This window comes from Manis javanica, chromosome 8 (genome assembly GCF_040802235.1).
Source record: "Manis javanica isolate MJ-LG chromosome 8, MJ_LKY, whole genome shotgun sequence".
In the NCBI taxonomy this organism is placed as follows: domain Eukaryota; kingdom Metazoa; phylum Chordata; class Mammalia; order Pholidota; family Manidae; genus Manis; species Manis javanica.
Genome location: NC_133163.1, coordinates 115,434,704 through 115,454,200, shown reverse-complemented (window position 1 = coordinate 115,454,200; position 19,497 = coordinate 115,434,704). Strand labels below are relative to the sequence as shown.

General features: G+C 46.5%; 1 long non-coding RNA gene across 1 annotated transcript; it reads right to left on the bottom strand.

The window, feature by feature from the left end:
• Window positions 1-17,354: 17,354 nt before the first annotated feature.
• LOC140843297 (uncharacterized) lies at window positions 17,355-19,250 on the bottom strand. Its single transcript, XR_012120923.1, has 3 exons — window positions 19,008-19,250; window positions 18,349-18,519; window positions 17,355-17,824 (listed from the first exon to the last, which is right to left on the bottom strand). It is a non-coding gene; the product is annotated as an uncharacterized lncRNA (long non-coding RNA).
• Window positions 19,251-19,497: the final 247 nt, after the last annotated feature.

Here is a 19,497-nt window from a genome sequence, read left to right as displayed (position 1 = left end):
AGCCCACTCAACTACAACTGCATAGCGTCCTGCATGTCTTCCCTTCAGTAGGAGCAGACAAAAATGAGTCAGCCATGGGCCTGCTGCCAGGAGCTTATAGCCTAGGGGAGAACACACACACACACACACACACACACACACACACACACACACACGCACACACACACGCACGCATGCAGTAGGGCAGTGCTCAGGAAGCCTTGGGGGACCAAAAGATGGTCCTCCTCCTGGAGTGAATGAAAGAAAGAGAAGAAGGAATACCCAAGACCCCAGGCAGAGGGGCCAACATATGCAAAAGGCAGGGATGCTTAAGAAATTACAAGGGAAATTTTGATCTTGGGTGGCAGAGACCAAACAGGAGTCAGAGGGGGTCAGAAGAGAGGGATTTAGGTGTCAAGGGGTATGTTTGAGTTCATCTTACAGGTGGGGTTTTCAAGCAGGGTTGCAGCAGGATCCGATTTGTGTTTTACCTGGATCTCTCACAGACTGTTCTCAGTGTAAAGGATGGGCTAGAGGCATGAGATTCTAGAGGCTTCAAGGGCACTGGACATCGAGGCCTTACTAAAGTCAAGCAGAGACAATGTATTTATAATGCTTTATTTCTTAAAAAAATAAGGTGATGGGGACACAATGTTTATGTTCTTTTTATATGACAGGTAGCTCATAATGAAAAAGAAATTTTTAATAAAAAATGTCAGTGAATATAAGCTCAAAGAGTAGGCATTATGATTGGCACCTATGTTGTGTGTGGGGGTCACGGGGAAGACAGTACAGCATAAAGAAGACAAGTAGTAACTCTGTGACATCTTAATATGCTGATGGACAGTGATGGCAATGGGGTGTGGGGGAGACTTGAGAATATGGGTGAATGTGGTAACCACAAAGTTTTTCATGTGAAACCTTCATAAGAGTGTATATCAATGATACCTTAACAAAAAAAAATTAATCTGTAAAAAAAAAGATAACCCTCTTACACAATAACTAATAATGAAGTTTATTATGCACTTAGTTCTTAATAGGCACTATTCCTAGGACTTTACAATATACATTTATTTAATCCTCATAACCCTATGAGGAAGGTGTTTTGAGGAGCACAGAGGAGTTGGTATCTTGACCAGGTCACCCAGTAGGTAGGAGGGAAAGCTGGGCTTCCGGGATCCCGCTATTGACCAGGACTGCGTTGCCACATGGGTCCTGTTCACTACCGCATCCCCAGCATCTGACACGTGCCAACTCCATAGTACGTTTTTGTTGAGTGAATTCAACCCAGAGAGGTTCAGAAATTTCCCTTAGGTCACACAGCCCTTCAATATTAGGCCCCCATGGGAGCCTGGTTGGCTGTCTCTTCATCCAGTGCTGCTTCCCCAACCCAACCTGGCCGCACCCCTTCCTCATTCTGTTTGTCTCGCTGTCTCCATCTCCAGCTGTCCCGGGTCAATACGCCGCCAGTGGGAGCCTGACTCAGCCGGACAAGCGGAGCCAGGGTGACCGCCACCTCGCGGGACTGCCCGGCCGGGAGGAGGGGCGCCACACGAGGCGGGGCTAGGTTGGGGTGGGGCCTCGATGGGGCGGGCCGACGCCCACAGAGGCCACGGAGCCCCATCGCTGCTGGAGAGCGCCGCCTTCCCGCAAGGTGAATCCTGCCACTGTCCCGCTGTCCTTCCCGCGCTCTGGGAGACCCAGCTATTTAGGACCTGTTTTCAGACCCAAAATGAGTGCTCTTGCAAGGGCCTGGGCCGAGAGGAGCCGGGAGGAGGCGCGCGAGGAGCCTCCTTGCACGGGCCGCTGGATGCCCAGCAACCCAGGCCCAATATTCCAGGCTCAGGGCCCGGAAACCACAGGCCCCTGCTGTGGCCGTCGCCTTCTGGGCTTCAATTTCTACGTCATAAAGTAGCAGTTGCGGGGGATGGGGGATGTTCTTTCCACAGCTAGTGCCTTAGAGGCGCGGGAGATGAAACGTAACCCCTGCCCACGCCTCACCCCAACTCTTGTCCTCTAACAAAGCTTCCAGTGGTTTTCGAATTGTGATACATAGACAGTAATAGCAGCATTCGCTAAGAACTTGCCAGAAATGCAAATTCTCAAGCCCCATCCCAGACCCACTGAAGGAAGAACTCTGGAGACTGGGTCCAGCCATCTATTTTACCCAGCCGGATTCTGATGCACACTCAAATTTGAGAACCATTGCTCATTAATTTCCTGATTTGGGCCTAAAGCAGAGCCACATATTTCTTATACTCAAAATATCATCAAGGGCTGCCTATTGCCATAGAATCAAACCCAAGCCCTTCTCCTGCCATGCAAGGCCTTTCACAAATCAACTCCTTTATGCTCCACCCCTAGAACAACAAGCGCCTGACTCTTCTAGACAACTAAATAATTGTCTTCCCCAAAACACATCCTGCATGTATTTCCAGGCCTTGTTAATGCCCTTCCCTGTGCTTACAATGTCTTTCCTCCCTTTGACCAAAGCTTCAAGTTTCTCTCTTCCAGAAAACTTTCCCAGAATGCCCAACTCTTGATGCCTCACTTCTGGGAGTCCTCACTCTTTGCAGGGGTGGGCTGGGCATTGATTGGTATTTGGTTTTGTCATGGGCTAAACTGTGTCCCCTTCCACCACCCACCAAACTCATATGTCGAAACCCCAAGCCCCAGTACCTCTGAATGTGACTGTACGCAGAGACAGAGCTTTTAAAGAAGTGATTAAGTTAAAATGAGGCTGTCAGTGTGGATCCTCATCCAGTCTAATCAGTATTCTTATGAAAGAGGAAATTTGCACACACACAGAGACACAAGGGACATGTGCCTCCAGAGAAAAGACCATGTGAGAGGGAGCAAGAGGGGGACCATCTGTCAACCCAGGAGACATGCCACAGATGAAGTCAGTTCTGTGGTACCTTGATCTTGGACTTCCAACCTCCCGAACTGTGAGAAAATCAGCTTCTGTTGTTCAAGACACAGAGCCTGTGGCCGAGAAGACTGCCACAGAGCTCCACGGGGTCAATTGCATCCTGAGGGGTCTCCCCTTTCTAAATCTCACTTCTCCTCAGGCCACTGTGGCAGGCTCTGCCCTTGTTCCCCAGCACTACTCTGCGGCCCGGAGAAGAGCCATGTGTCAGATCACGATGGTCACCTCTCCTAGAGTAGGAATGGATGGATGGACACAAGCACAGGCGGATGGACACTGTCTGCGCCTCTCTGTCCCTGCCTCACAAATGGCTTCCGGGGAACTGTGTTTATCATTAAGAGGGCGAGACACCGGTGGCTTTGCAGAAGTCATTTCCAGTTCCTGGATTCCATCTTGCTCGTTCCCGGCCTTTTCCCCTTTCCTGAACTCAAGTCACGTTTGATACAAGCAATATTGGTTAAAACAACCGACCTAGGAAACTATAAGCTATGGTGCAGAGTCATAAAAACCTGGGCTCCACACTTGGCCCTAATCTGCTGCGTGGCACTGGCTTAGCCACATCCCTCCCTGGGACCCAGGCTGCCCTGTCAAAGGAAGAGCCCGGATGAATAGATGCCAAGCAGGTTCCAACTGATAAAGCAGATGGTGGGATGGGAGGTGGGCAAATCAGGCTGGAGGAGAGGAGCTGGGTTGTGGAGAGCCTTGAAAACCACTCCAGGAGGTGGAGCTTCGGGTAGGCAGTAGGGAGCTATGGCAGGCTTCTGAGCGGTAAGAGGGCTAACAAACCTGAACCAGGGAATTACCGGCCATGCTGGAGGGGCAGGAAGCTGCCACACCCTACCCATGCCCCTGCTTTCCTAACTTCATGCCTTGCCACACTTCCCTTTTAACTCAACCTTTTGTTCTTCCTGGAACATTCCAAGTCCTTCCCCACTCACACCTGCTACCCTTGCTGTTCCCTTTGCTAGAAATGTAGAAGCAGAAAACACTTCCCGCAGTTAGTGACGTGCCAGGCCCTGTCAAAGCACTTCACATGTGTAACTCAAAGTCCTCTTCACTTCCCTATATGTACATACATGATTCTCATGTGCAGATGAGCAAACTGAGGCACAGAGAAGAGAAGTGACTTGTTCAAGTCCTCACAGTAGTGGCAGAGCTGGAATTTGGAACACTGGGATTCAACTCATTCCCCCACTTGAATAACTTGCCCCTCCCTTTGCCACCGGTAGAAAATGGCTCCCCATACAGACCTCCCACCACCCCTTTCCTTCTGTGGCTTTAATCATGACGTTTGTGTCCCACTGCCTTTTTGCATTTCTGCATTCATCACCATTGTTTGAGTGTCCGTCATATCGTGAGCTCCAGGAAGGCAGGACTTCGTCTTATCCACAGCTGTATTCCTAGCTCCAAGCACAGTGCCTGGCCCAAAGTAAGGACTCAATATAAGTTTGTTGAATGACTGACTAAAGGCCCAGGAATGTGAATCCGTCTCCTTGAGGCCACGCGAGGGGAGAATCTGTCTCCTTGTTCTTCTGGCTTCCAGTAGCCTCCTCCCCGGTCTTCAGAGCCAGCATCAATGAGTCAAGTCCTCACAGGGCACCACTCCTTCTGCATCCTTCTCAGATTCTTTTCTTCTGCCTCCCTCTCCGCTTTTAAGGACTCTTGTGATTACGTTGGCCTCATCCAGATAATTGAGAATAATCTTCCCATCTGAAAGTCAGCTGATAGTAACAACTCCCCATTTCCAGGTAAGCCAAGAAATTCACAGTTTGCAGAGACTACGAGAGGGACATCTTGTAGGGGCAGGGCCATGATTCTGCTTACCATATAGGTGTTTCTCAGATTGTCCCTCAAACCTGCCCATCCCTAAATATCTGTGAAATCATTGGAGCAGGCTCAAAGACCTGCACCGTGGGACAGCCTGGGGCTAAGTTCTCTCAAGGTCTCCAGCGCTGGGCAGGTAGGGGGCATGGACCTCCCATAGAGAAGCCCCTCACAACCTACAAGGAAGCCAAGGACTTGCTGTCGACCACTTGGCAAGAAGGGGCAGGCCCCTTAGAGCATTTTCACCGTTTATCAGTATCTCACCAATTCTGAGTGGGAGGCCATGGAGACATTCTCATCCACATTCTAAAGGGCAGGAAAGTGAGTCCTGGAGGAATGGGCTCACTCACCCAACGTCTTGCGTACAGCCTACACGCGCATGCTTTGAATCATGTGCTCTTTCTCCTGCAACCTTGCTTCTTACAATGAAGTATTGTATCATCCAGGTAGCCAGGGTCCTGGAATTCAGATAAACATACACTTCTTGCCCCATTGTAATGTTACATTGAGCATGTTACCTAAAATATTCCTTCTTTATTAAAATAACACAAATATTATGAAGTAAAGTGCAAAAGCAATTTGAAGTTTTAAGAAAAAACTTGAGACCTAAGAGAAACTGTGGGGTTGCATGGGTCATCCTGCCAAATCTTAGAGGTACATTGTCCATTCCCCACTCTTGAGGGACAGATCAAAGATGCAAGGTGCTACATGTGCCAACACACAGTGCATGCATGCATATCTATGCACATGCATGCATGCACACACACACATTGCCATTCACCCCAGAGTTCCAGAAAAGCCTGTGGTCCAGCTGCAGCTAACTGGATTCTTCCTTTCAAATATGGATGCTTTTTATTTCTTTTTCTTGCTTGACTGCATTAGTTAGACCCTCTAGTACAATGTTAAATAAAAGCGGTGAGAGCAGACACCCTCATCCTCTTCCGTGATATTTGAGGGAAAACATTCAGGTTTGGTTTTTTTTACCATTAAGATGTTAGCTGTGGATTTTTCATAGATGCCCTTAATCAGGTTTAGAAGTTCCCTTCTATTCCTAATTTATTGAGAATTTTAATTAGGAATGGATGTTGAATTTTGTCAAATGCTCTTTCTGAATTTACTGAAATGATCATATCATTTTTCACTTTTGGTGAATTACATTGATTTTTTTAATGATACACCAACCTCTCATTCCTGGGATAACCCATTTGATTTAATCTGTTATCCTTTTCATATATTTCTAAATATAATCTGCTAAAATTTTATTTCTAATTTTAGCATCCATGTTCATGAGGAACATTGGTCTGTAGTGTTTCTTTTCTTGTATTATCTTTAACTGGATTTGGTATGAAAGTAATGCTAGCCTAATAGAATGGTTAAGAAGTATACCCTCCTTTTCAAATTTCTAGAAGGTTTTGTGTATAGTGGTATGTTCTCTTCCTTAAATGTCTTTAAGAATTCTTCAGTGAAGCCATCTGGGCCTAAAATGTCTTTTATAGATATTGGGCTATTCAGTTTCCTCTTGAGTGAAAGTTTGTGTCTTTTAAGGAATTTGTCCATTTCATCTAAGTTCCTAGTGTATTGGCATATATTGTATGTAACATTCCTTTATTATCCTTTTAACATCTGGAGAATCTGTAGTGATGCTCATTCCCAGTACTGGTAGTTTTTAATCTATTGCTTTTCTGTTTTTTATTCCATTGGGTTTTGTTCGGAACTTACTTTGGGTTTCCTTTACTCTTCTCTTCTAGTTCTTTAAGGTTGACACTGAGATCATAGATTGTGGCATGTTCTTTTTAATATAGGCATTTTCATGCTATATTTTTTCCTCTACATACTGCTTTAGATACATCCCACAGATTTGGGTATGTTGTGTTTTCATTTACATTCAAAATATTTTTTTAATTTATCTTTGATTTCTTCTCTGACCCACGGTTTATTTAGAAGCATGTTACTTAGTTTCAAAGCATCTGGGAATTTTCCAGAGATCTGTCTGTTGTTGATTTTTAATTACTTCCACTGTTATCAAAGAACATACCTGGTATGGCCGGAATCATTTAAAATTCATTGAGACTTGCTTAATGGCCCTGAGTATGGTCTGTCTTGATAAATGTCCTGTATGCACCTGAAAAGAATATGTATTCTGTAGTTGCTTGATATAATAGTCTAGAAATATCAATTATGTCAAGTTGTTTGGTAGTGCTGTTGCAAATTTCTAGATCATTCTGTATCACTGATTTTCTGTCAACTTGTTCTATGAATTATTAAAAGAGGAATGCTGAAATCTGTCTATAATTGTAAGTATGTCTGTTTCTTCTTGCAGTTCTACTGCTTTTTGCTTCTTCTGTTTTGAGGTGTGGTTATTGGCTACAAAAACATTTAGGAGTGCTACGTCACCTTGATGAATTGACTGTTTTATCATTATGAAATGAATTTCTTTATCCTTGGTATTTGTTTTGCTTTGATATCTACTTGGTCTGATGTTAATATAGCCACTTCAGCTTTCTTTTGATTAGTGTTAATATATCTTTTTCTGTCCTTTTATTATTAATCTGTTTTTTTTCTTTATATTTAAAGTGGGTTTCTTGAATGCAGCATATGGTTGGGTCTTGCTTGAAAAAACAGGGTCTTTTTCTATTTAAGTAAAAGTAGTTTGGAATCTTTTTATTTTACTCAATCTGACAGTCTCTGGCTTTTAATTGGGATGCTTATATTTAATCACATTTAATATGACTATTGATAGGATTGAGTTTAAATCTGTCATTTTTCTATTTGCTTTCTATTTGTCCCGTCTATTATTTTTTTCCCTTTTTCCCTTTTTCTGCGTTTCTTTAAGTATTTTTTTATAAATCTATTTTATTCCCTTTGCTAGCTTCTTAGCTATAATTCTTGTTTGTGTTGTTTTAGTGGTTTCTTAGTATAACTCTTTAATGTATCACAGTCTACCTTCAAATGATACTATACCACTTCACATAGAATTCCAGAATCTTATAATAGTATACTTATATTTGTCTCTTCCCAGCCTTTGTACTATTGCTCAGACATTTTATATTTAAATTTGTTATAAATTCAACAATACATTGTTATCATTTTTCCTTTTAACAGTCGAGTATATTTTAAATATATTAAGTACTAAGAAAAATAGTCAATATTTATACACATGTAGTCACCATTTCTGGTTCTCTTTCTTTTTTGTGTATGTAGGTTTCTATCAGGGACCATTTTCCTTCTGCTTGTAGGACTTCCTTTAAAAATCCTCCATAGGGCAAATATGCTGGTGATAAATTCTTTCCAACTTTGATATGTCAGAAAAAGTCTCTTCTTCACCTTTATTTTTGAAAGGTGTTTTCACTCAGTGGAGATTGTTTTGTTTTTTCTCTTCTGATACTTTGAAAATGTTTCACTGAGGTTTTTTTCATCTTGTATTGTTTACAATGAGAAATCTGCTGTCATCCTTAAGTGTCTTTATCCCACCCCCCAGTTGCTTATAAATTTTTCTCTTACTCACTAGTTTTAAGCAATTTGATTATGATGTGCTTTGGTTTAGTTTTCTTTATGTTTCTTTTGATGAACTTTCATTGACCTACTTGGATCTGTGGGTTTATAGTTTTCATCAAATTTGGATATTTTTCAGCCATCATTCCTTTGAATTTTTTATTAGTCCCACTCTCGCTTCCTTCAGGATTCCAGCTGCACATACATTTGGTCTCTTGAAGTCCCATCATTCATTAATGTTCTATTCATTTTTCCAAATTCTTTTTCTTGTTGTATTTTATCTTGGATAGTTTCCTTTAACTATGTCTTCAAAGTTGCTATTCTTTTCTTCTGTAATATCAGTTCTGTCATTGATTCTATCCACTTTTCATTTTTCATCTCAGACATGTTTAGAAGTTTGATTTGAATCCTTTATGTCTCTGCTTAACATGTTCAATCTTTCTTTTAGCTTGTTGAACGTTCAGGCTACAGTTAAAATAGCTGTTTTAATGCCCTGTCTTCATTATGCATTAACCCTCACTTCATCGTGTGTTGCATTTTCTTTCTTCTCTGCATGCCTGGTAATTTTGCGTAGATGCTAAGCATTGACTTTTACTGTGTTAGGTAAAATCCTTTTGTATTCCTAGAATTATTCTTGAGGTAAGTTCTGGGGCATGGTGAAGTTATTTGGAAAGCGTTGGTCTTGATTTTAAGTGTCATTAGGAAGAACAAGAGCAGTACTTAGTCTGTGTTTAAGTCTCCCCACTACTGAGATGAGATCTTCCATAGTACTCTAACTGATGCCCCGTGAGTTATGATGTTTTACACTCCGGTTGTTGGGAACAGGCACTATTCTGAGCACTATAGAGTTCCAGGTACCGTTCTTTCTAATCTTTTGGGGTTCTTTCCTGGCCTTGTATAGTTTTCTCATATGCATGGACTAATCGGTACTCAGTTGAATACTAGGGGGATTTCTGGCTTTCCCTGTTTAGCTCTCTCCTTTCTAGTAATGCTTCCCTGGGAATTCTAGCTGTCTTGGCTTCCTTGGACTCCAGGCTCTATCTTCTCAACCCAAGGTAACTGCTAGGCTCTACCTCGGTCACTAACCTTTGCTGTGGTCTGGAGGTGATCTCCAGGCAGTAATCTGGAGCAAGCTAGAGCTCATCTCATTTCTTTTCTATCACTCCCCTCTATTGCCTGATATCCAACATCCTGAGAGTCATTATTTCTTATATTTTGTCTGTTTTTCAGTTTTTTCCAAGTGGCAAGATAAATCCAGTTCCTGCTACCTAAATGTGAAAATGCCAATAATCAGAATTTGAAATTAAAACAAAAACAGTACTAAGTACTACTTAAAATAGCATTTTAAAATAGTAAATACTAAGAGATAAATCTGATAGATATGTGCAAGACCTATACAGTGAAAACTACTAAACATGGCTAAGAGAAATTTTAAAGCATACATAAATAAATGGAGAAATATACAATCATCATGTATCAGAAGACTCAGTATTGCTAAGATGTCAATTCTGTCAAAATCGATGTAAAGATCTAGCACGTCCCAGTCGAAATCCCAGCAGGCACTTTTTGTTGAAATTGACAAGCTGACCCTAAAATCAATATAAAAGTGCAAAGGACTTAATGTAGCCAAAACAATTTTGGAAATGAAAAAGTTAGAGGAGTTACCCTACCTGCTCTCGACTTTTTATGAGGCTACAGCAATCAAGACAGTGTGGCATTGTCCTCAAGATAGGGAAATAGGTTAATGAAACAGAACTGAGTCCACAAATAGATCCACATGTAAATGGTCAATTGATTTTTGACAAATGTTCCAAGGTATTCATTGGGAAAACAAATCTTTTCAACAAATAGTGCTGGGACTATTGGATATCTATATGCAAGAAAATGAACTTTAATCCCTACATTGCACCACATATAAAAAGTAACTCAATGGAAAATCTAGAAGAAATGGACAACTTCCTAGAAAAATACAACCTTCCAAGACTGACCAAGGAAGAAACAGAAAATCTAAACAGACCAATTACCAGCAAAGAAATTGAATCGGTAATCAAAAAACCATCCAAAAACAAAACCCCTGGGCCAGATGGATTCACCACTGAATTTTATCAGACATACAGAGAAGACATAATAGCCATTCTCCTTAAAGTTTTCCAAAAAATAGAAGAGGAAGGAATACTTCCAAACTCATTCTATGAAGCCAGCATCACTCTAATACCAAAACCAGGCAAAGACCCCACCAAAAAAGAAAATTATAGACCAATATCCCTGATGAACATAGATGCAAAAATACTCAACAAAATATTAGCAAACCAAATTCAAAAATACATCAAGAGGATCATACACAATGATCAAGTGGGATTCATCTCAGGGATGCAAGGATGGTACAACATTCGAAAATCCATCAACATCATCCACCACATCAACAAAAAGAAGGACAGAAACCACATGATCATTTCCATAGATGCTGAAAAAGCATTCAACAAAATTCAACATCCATTAATGATAAAAACTCTCAACAAAATGGGTATACAGGGCAAGGGCAAGTATCTCAACACAATAAAGGCCATATACGACAAACCCACAGCCAACATCATACTTAACAGCAAGAAGCTGAAAGCTTTTCCTGTAAGATCTGGAACAAGACAGGGATGCCCACTCTCCCCACTGTTATTCAACATAGTACTGAAGGTCCTAGCCACAGCAATCAGACAAAACAAAGAAATAGAAAGCATCCAGATTGGTAAGGAAGAAACGGAAGCAACCTAAGTGTCCATCAGTAGATGAATGGATAAAGAAGATGTGGTACATATACACAATGGGATATTATTCAGCCATAAGAAGAAAACAAATCCTACCATTTGCAACAACATGGATGGAGCTAGAGGGTATTATGCTCAGTGGAATAAGCCAGGCGGAGAAAGACAAGTACCAAATGATTTCACTCATATGTGGAGTATAAGAACAAAGAAAAAACTGAAGGAACAAAACAGCAGCAAAATAACAGTTACCAAATGGAAAGGGACTGGGGAGGATGGGTGGGAAGGGAGGGATAAGGGGGGTGGGGAAGAAAGTGGGCAATATGATTAGCATGTATAATGTGGGGCAGGGCACAGTGAGGGCTGTACAACACAGAGAAGACAAGTAGTGATTCTACAGCATCTTACTACGCTGATGGACAGTGACTGTAATAGGGTTTGTGCGGGGGAGTTGGTGATGGGGGAAGTCTAGTAAATATAATGTTCCTCATGTAATTGTAGATTAATGATACCAAAATAAAAATAAAAATAAAAATAACTCAAAATGAATCATAGACCTAAATATAAAGCCTAATGCCATAAACCTTTCGAAGGAAACAAGAGAAAATCTTTGTGATCTTGGATAGGCAAAGATTTCTTAGATACACACCAAAAACACAACTGATACAAGAAAAAATGAAAAGTTAGACTTCATCAACATATGAATTTATGTTCTTTGAAAGACACTAGTGAAAAAAAATAAGCCACAGAGTTGCAGAAAATACTTGTAAGTCAGATATTTAATAATGGACTTGTACCCAGAATATATATAGAACTCTCAAAACTCAATCATGAGAAAATAAACAGCCTAATTTAAAAATGGACAAATGATTTGATGAACAGACACTTCATCAAGGAAGATATACAAATGGCAAATAAGGAAATGAAAAAACGCTCAGTATCATTAGTCATTAGGGAAATAAAAATTTAAATCACCGCTTAACCTACTAGAATGTCTAAAACCTAAAAGACTGATCATACCAAGGGTTGACAAGGATATGGAACAACTGGGATTCTCTTACCCTGTTGGTTGGAATGAAAACATACAACCACATTGGATACGGTTAAAAGTTAAACTTACGTCTACTATAGGACCCAGCCTCCCATCCCTAGGTATTTACCTAAGAGCAGTGAAAGCCTATGGTCATATAAGAGTTGTATTCAAATGTACATTGCAGCTTTATTTATAGTAGTAAAGAACTGGAAACATCCCAAATGCCTGTCAACAGGTGAATGGATAAACAAATGATGGGATAGCCATTCAATGGAATACTACTCAGCCATAAAAAGGAAAGAAAGATTCATGCACAATATGGATGAGTCTCAAAATAATTGTGGTAAGTGAAAAACCTTACACACAAGAATACATACTATCGGGTTCCACTTATATAAAATTCTTGAAAATTAAAACTAATGTATAGTGACCTCAAGTAGATCAGTGGTTGCCTGGGGAATGAGGTGGGAGGTTGGGAGAGAGGGAGGGAGGGAAGGATCGCAAAGTGGCTGGAGGAAACTTTTGACAGTGATGGACAGGTTCATTTTCTTGATTAGGGTGATGGTTTTGTGAGTGTAAACATATGTCAAACTACCACGTTGTGCACATGGCAATATATTGTATGTCAACCACATCTCAAAAGAGCTGATATTAAAACATGAAAGGAAGGAACCCAGAGATAAATCTGACCGGGACTCAGCTTCTAGCACCCTCCTGGGCAGGCGGAAGAGGGCTGTGCATTGTAACCTAATCAAAGCCTGAGGCTGAGGTGAAGATGGAAGGACAGACTTCAGGCACAGAGCAAGGATGGAACCAGAGCAGAAGGCCAGCCTTCTCAGTTCCTGAAACCAGTGAGAGGCTGGCTCGGCCTTGTCTCTGATATTCTTCTCTCTCTCCGACATTCTTTCATCCTAAGAAGTTTCCAGCCAACTTCCTGAATTTGGGCAGGGCAGCCTGAGGAGTCAAGAACAATAGCACAGCCCCAGCTATGGAGCCAGGCTCCCTGTTAGTTGTAGGTAACCCTCCCATCACTCCGGCTGGACCTAGTCCTTGTGGCCCCACCTTACAAATAAAGAAACAGGGGTGGAGAGAGAATGCAGGCTGAGAACAGTGACATGACTGCTCAGAGATGATGGCTGACCGGCACCCCCATCCACGGCGCATTCCCGAGGGTGTGCACACGCAGGCTGGAGGGGCAGGGGTGGCCCAGCCCCTTGAAGCCTTTTCTCAGCCCTGGCCACTCTTCTTTGGGAGATCCCATCGCACTGCATATCCGGCATATTAAACCCACAGATCCTATAGTGAACGTGGTTTTTAATGATCATTCCATTTGCAATGTTCTTGTTGCATTTGGGAGCCAGACATGTTCTTTTTTCCCAGTTTCAAACATTTGCTTCAGCTCTAAATTCTAATGGCAACGTGGCCCTGCTCGGTGGGGGTCTTTCCAGGGGACTGGCTTTGTGAGCAAGGATGTGAAGACCCAGTAAGAGGCCCTGGGCTTGAACGCAGGCGTGCCTGGTTCCTGCAGGCTGAGGGACTGACTGTGCTGCCAGGAAGCCTGGCTTGGCACGACTCTGGACTCAGAGCTGTCTGGTGCATATCCTGGCTCCACTGCCATTCCTGTGTGACCTTGGGCATGTATGTCACCTCACCTCTTTGAGCCTCAGTTTCTCCTTCTGTGAAGTTGGGATCTTAATACGTACTTGGTAGGGTTGGGTGGTGGTTAAGGTCATTTGCTGTGTGGAGACGTGTGAGCACTAAAGAACTGTGTCTGAGCAGGTGCCGGAAATCCCGTCCTGGGCCATTTCGGCACCCCCAAGACTCCGGCTGTTTTCCTTCGGAGTCATCTTACCTTATCAAGTCCCAAGTCCCTGAGTCACCCTCAGCCTGGCTAGCTCCTCAGCTGTCCCTGCCACACTTCCTGTGGCCCTCCTCCGCCCGCCCCATATTGTTCGCTGCCCCACCATATTCAGAGACGCTTTGTCTCCCTGGGCCTGGAGACTGGGAGCCGCTGGGAACAGGAACTGCACGGCGGCCTCCGGTCATTCCCAGGAAGTCCATGTGGAATGGAAGGGAACGTGTCAAGTGGCAGGCCTGGACCCCACCTGGACTCCAGCTTCCAGCCGCTGGCTGGAACAGGATTAGAATGCGGGCTACTAGCCTGTGCTTGGGGCCTCATCTGTGCCTTTTTAGTCACAATGTTCATCTCTCCTTCTAGCCATGAATATGCCATGAAGGTTTCTGGATATGAGGAGGTGTAAGGGCCTGGGGGAGGCGTCAGGCAGCCTGAGCCCTGGAGAGTGGAGGGGACCATTGGTGCCAGTTATTTACAACAGCTATGCAAATGCATCAGTATTTAACCACTGGTACCGCCATGCACATGCATGGCAGCTGAAGGTCAGCCTTGCGGGTTCAGCCCCTCTGCCTATCCGGGTCAGCCCTCCCTGACCCCACCAGCCAATACCAGGGGCCCTTTCCGGGGCTGTGCTTACCCCAGGGCTTGTCACATCATAATCCCCTTACCCGTCTGTCCCTTGAAATATTCTGGGCAGAGGAGCCCAGGCTGCCTTTTCCACCTCTGCCTCCACGGAAGGGGCTGTAGTTTTATGTCAAACGAATAGAAGGCATTACATAGGTTCAGAAGAGTCAGCCTGGGTTCAAAATCCCCGCCTCCCCCTCATAGTTACGTGCTCAATTGTAGGTTTGCAAACCACCTTGTGCCTCAGTTTCTTCCTCTGACAGGCTTCACGTTGGCTGCCTGAAGCATCACTTGGAACCATTCAGACCAAGTGCCTTCTCGTCTCTTTCCCTCACCTTCAGATGAAGCCGGGGGTGCCACCCGCCGCAGGCCCAGACAGAGGGCAGCTTTGGCTTTCTGGCTGGAGGGAGAAGGGTCTCCTGAGAGAGCTCACCTGACTTGGCTGCTGCCCAGCCCCTCCTGACACCGCTGGATGTAAGGCCCCTCCGCCTGTGAACTGCCAGGCCTCAGACTGTGCCACTGACGTACACGCCACGTGTGAAAGGGCCACGGTCATCGTAAGGGGAACGACTTATATTTACAAAGGACTTTAGGGATCACACACCTGATCTTAATTAATCTCCCCAAGCACCCTGGAACATGAGTAACAAGAGCCTCCTACGGTACGGAAGAGAAAACTGAGGTCACCAGAGCCCACAGCATGCCCTCTGCGTGAATGACTGAATGTACTCAGAGATCCTGCCCACTGGCACCGGGCACACTGACGTGAGAGAAAACCCGAAGTGGATGGAATGGCCGTCGTGGTGGGATTTCAGGTGGCGGCCAATGGATGGAGGAGGGAATTGAGGGCTGGTGAGGAGGCTTTCCAAGGCCACTGACACCTGGTCCCACAGGTGGTGGCCCCTCTACCTGCGGGAGACCTGGGGGAGCAGACAGGGGGCCCTTGTTGACCCCCTGGCCTTGGCAGACCCACAGAGAGGCTTGGCCCAAGATCTGTACCGAGCTGGCTCTCCACCCTTCTTTTTCATAAGAACAGGCAGGAGAAAAGGCTGGGAGAAAAATCTGCTACTAATAAGGAAATCAATTAGTTGGTGTGCGTGTCACAAAATGCTTCCATAAAGATCTGCCTTTCAGGGATTTTTCCCTTCCCCTGTGATTTCCCCCCACCCAAAGAGACCTGGCTGGGGCCAGAATGTAGTTCCAGTGTTCTCTTGTCAGAGGGAGGTGACGCAGCTGCGTCTGGAGCTGATTACCAAAGGGATATGCTCCGCTGCCCTGCTGGCATTAGGGGCAGCCGGGGCCCCGCCTCTGCCTGGCTCGGCCACACCCATGGGAGTCAAGAGGAGGGGTCCCGCCCATCCCAGGTCCTAGTCAGCCAGGCTAAGAGGCTTTGTGACCCTCCAGCACACACAGTGGAGCACATACCAGTCACCCCAAATCACCCGTGCATAATCACACACACACATCCACATAGACACACACTGCTCACAATAACAGCCCAAACTGCACGCTGACCCTCATATCACAACACACATGCACGCACAGCACAATATTACACATACTCATACCACCACCACACACATATATATACATTCCCAATTGCCCTTATGTAATCACGCATACACTCCAGCCATACACATTCCCATCTCTGATTTCCCACACATAACCCACATGCAATTACACCCACACACTCAACATCCCCCACATACAACCACACACCTGATCACACACAGTCACTCACACACCCGATTGCCTACAATGGCACACACAATCACAAACATATCCTTGATGCAAGAATCAAAGAATGTACGAGCTAAGATGAATCTTCAACATCTTTGATTCCAACTGCCCCTCACGTTACCAGTGGGGAAAGTGAGGCCCAGAGAGAAGGCCCAAACTGCACAAATGGCACCTCTCTGTCCTTCAACACCCAGTTAGAAATGTCTTGGGATGAGAAATATTCACCAGGGGATCCAGGGCTGAGAGAGGAGCTCATCTGGAGCCCAGTCCCCAAAGAACTTCAGCCAAACTTTCTAATGAGGAAGTATAAAAATAATAATCAGGACGAAATCCTCAGAGCCCCATAATTCACCCAACCCTTGCCCAGCCTTAGGAATAGCACAGTCTAAGTGTAAAGCCTGTGGCCTTACTGGGGAGACAGACCAGGCTTCCGGAAACTCAGCTCTGCCATTCCCTTGCTGGGTGAACTAGGGCAAAGGACTTCATCTCTCTGAGCCTCAGTTTTCTCAGCTATAAAATGGGAATGAAACCAACCTCTCGGGCTTGTAGGAAGAGAGGACAGGTTAATGTCTCCAGAGCATCCAGTGCTGTGCCTGGCAGGTGGCAGGTACTTAACCAATCTGATTTCTTTTCCCTTTAGCCCCTTACTCGGCCACAGTTTTGCTGGGTGACCTGGGTGAGTCCCCTCCCTCTCTAGGCTCTGGCCTGCCTGTCCAAAGGAATCCTAAGGCCAAAGAGGAATGAGCTTCTCAGCTGAGAGCTGGTGAGCAGAGTGGGTCTAGGTGGTAACCAGGGCGGTGGCCTGGAACTTGCCCCTGAGACCCCAGGCCTCCAGGTTGGAGGAGAGCAAGGCTACTGCCCCTCAAAGAGGTTTTGAGGGGAATTCAGCTTTTGGCAGCCCCTGCCTGGTGAGGCTGGTATTTGAAATATTCTTCTGAACAGTTGAGAGACGCTGGGAGGTCTCAGGGCAAGCTGGGAGGAGGGATGCAGTTGCCTAGGAAACCATGTGTTTTCACTTTTCTGAGAGAAGGGAAGCCTGAAGAGGAAGGGCCTGGGGTGCACACAAGAGGAGGGCAGTGGGGGGAATGTGTGTCCTTAGGGGGGCAAGCTGGTGGGAGGGGAGGAAGCCAGCAAGAAGGGGCTCAGTGCAAGGCTTGAGGGAAAAAATCTATGTGCCCTAAATGCCTGAGGGCAAATGGCAGAACAAGAATTCCCATAAATACAGATTCTCAGGCTGAGAGGGGCCCACAGAGTGGGAGGGCACGAGGCTGGACAGGGGAATGAAAATCTGTATTATTAACCAGCTCCTGGCCTGGGAACACAAAGAGGATACCAGGGGGGTCAAATTAGGAAGGAAAATGGGGCCAAGACTGGCCCTTTCTGGGACCTGGGTGTCTTCATCTATAAAAACAGCGTGGGCGGAGGGTGGAGCAAATGGAATCAAAGGCCTCCCCACAGCTCGATTCCCTGGAGGCTGTGGCAGGAAGGCAGCAGCCCGGGCTTTTGCAAGATGGTCTGAGTCCAAACTCCACTTCTCCCAGTTACTGACAGAGCCTTGGCCAAGTCACTTGACTCCACTGCAGTTTGCTTGTCTGTAAAATGGGTATAACACCTATTATTATTATTATTTATCATTTCACCAATGTGGTAAAGCAACAGTCATGTGTTACAAAAACCGCTCTTCTGTCCTTGCCCTGGGGGTGTACAGGCCTTCTCGGTCTGGCTCCACTGACCTTTCCTTCTCCCCCTCCCCCAGCCATCCCTGCGTGCTTCTACCACCGCACCCCAGATTCCTCACACAGGCCACCAGGCTCTGCCTGTGCCAACTCTCTGCCTTCTTCCTTCTAACCACCCCAGACCAACTCAGACACCTGCTCCCAGGTGTTCTCCGGCTTCTCTCCTGACCAGGACGCCACAGTGCCTGTCCCATCCCTGCCCCAGTTCTTCACCCCTGCCTCTCAGCTCAGTGTGCCCCTAGCTGGCACCTGGCACCAGCAGTGAGCAGGGGGTCTGTGGAGTAGCCACATGCAGCCTGGGCTCAGACTCCCCTTCAGGTAACCCAGCTGGGCTGGCCTTCCTGAGAGCCCAGAGAGCAGGCCACCCCATTTCCCCTCACCCCAAGTGTCTTCCCCTACAGCCTCCCAGGCTACTCCAGACAGCCGGCAGTTGGAGCAGGCAGAGCGATGCCTTCTTGTCCTTTTCTTTGTGTATGAAGTCCTCGTCCCCCATCGCCTGGGGGCTGAAGGCAGTGTTTGGATGTCCCTTAGAGAGAGGAGGACCCTGGAAGCTGAGATGAAGAGGGCATTCTAAGCAGAGGGAGCAACCAGGGCAAAGGTGGCGCGTGTGGCTGGGAACAGAGCGACCCCGCCGGGGGAGGGGGCTCCATGGCCTGCGGCCAGCCAGCCACTCTCGCTGTGCCAGGGCCTGGGCCCCGCAGGCCGCCCTGGAGGGTGCTGCATTCTGGAGCTCCGCTGACCCTGCCTCTTTGCCACTAGCACCCAGCCCCTGGGAAAGGAAGGCCTTTTTAGACCCAGGATGGGGAAGATCTTGATGTCTCTTATAAAACGGGGTTGGGGCAATTTCCCAAAAAGGCCCTCCCAGCTCCAAGTTGGCCAGTTCCTCCCACATCAGCTGCCAAGAGGGTGGTTAGGGCCTCTCTGCCCCCTCGGAGGGCCTTTGCGGGCCCCTGCCCCCGCCCTCTCCGACAGCCCCCCCGAGGCGCAAGGGGCTGGGGGTCAGCTCGGCTCCCTGCTCTGCTCCGCAAGTCACCCCTACCCCAGCCCGGCCCTCGAGGAGCCCGGAGGGACCAGCCCGCCAGCGTGGAGCCAGAGTGGAGGCGGAGCGGGAGCCGGGTCGGGGGAGAGGCCGGCCAGCCTGGGAGGCCCGGCGGGAGACAGCGTGGAGACAGGGCGCGATAAGGCGGCGGCTCCGCGGGCGGCGCTCCCCAGCCCCGCCGGGTCACGAAAACCCAACGCAAACATCCGGGGGCGGAGGGGCGCGAGGCTGGACCGGTGAGCTGGGTGGGGGCCACGGGACTCCCTCCCCGGTCTCGTCCTGCTACGACCCTGCCCCACCTCCAGGAGGCTGGGGTGGGGGTCAACCCTACTGCGCCCCACTTCCCTCCCTGGCCTCCCTCCTGGGCGCGGTGGGACCGGGGAACTGGGGTGGGCCAAGTGGCTGGGAACTTGGGAATGAAACAGACTGAAGCCAGCAGGCCCTCCCACCCCACTGCCTGCAGGTATTCCTCAGCATGAGGGGGCTGGGC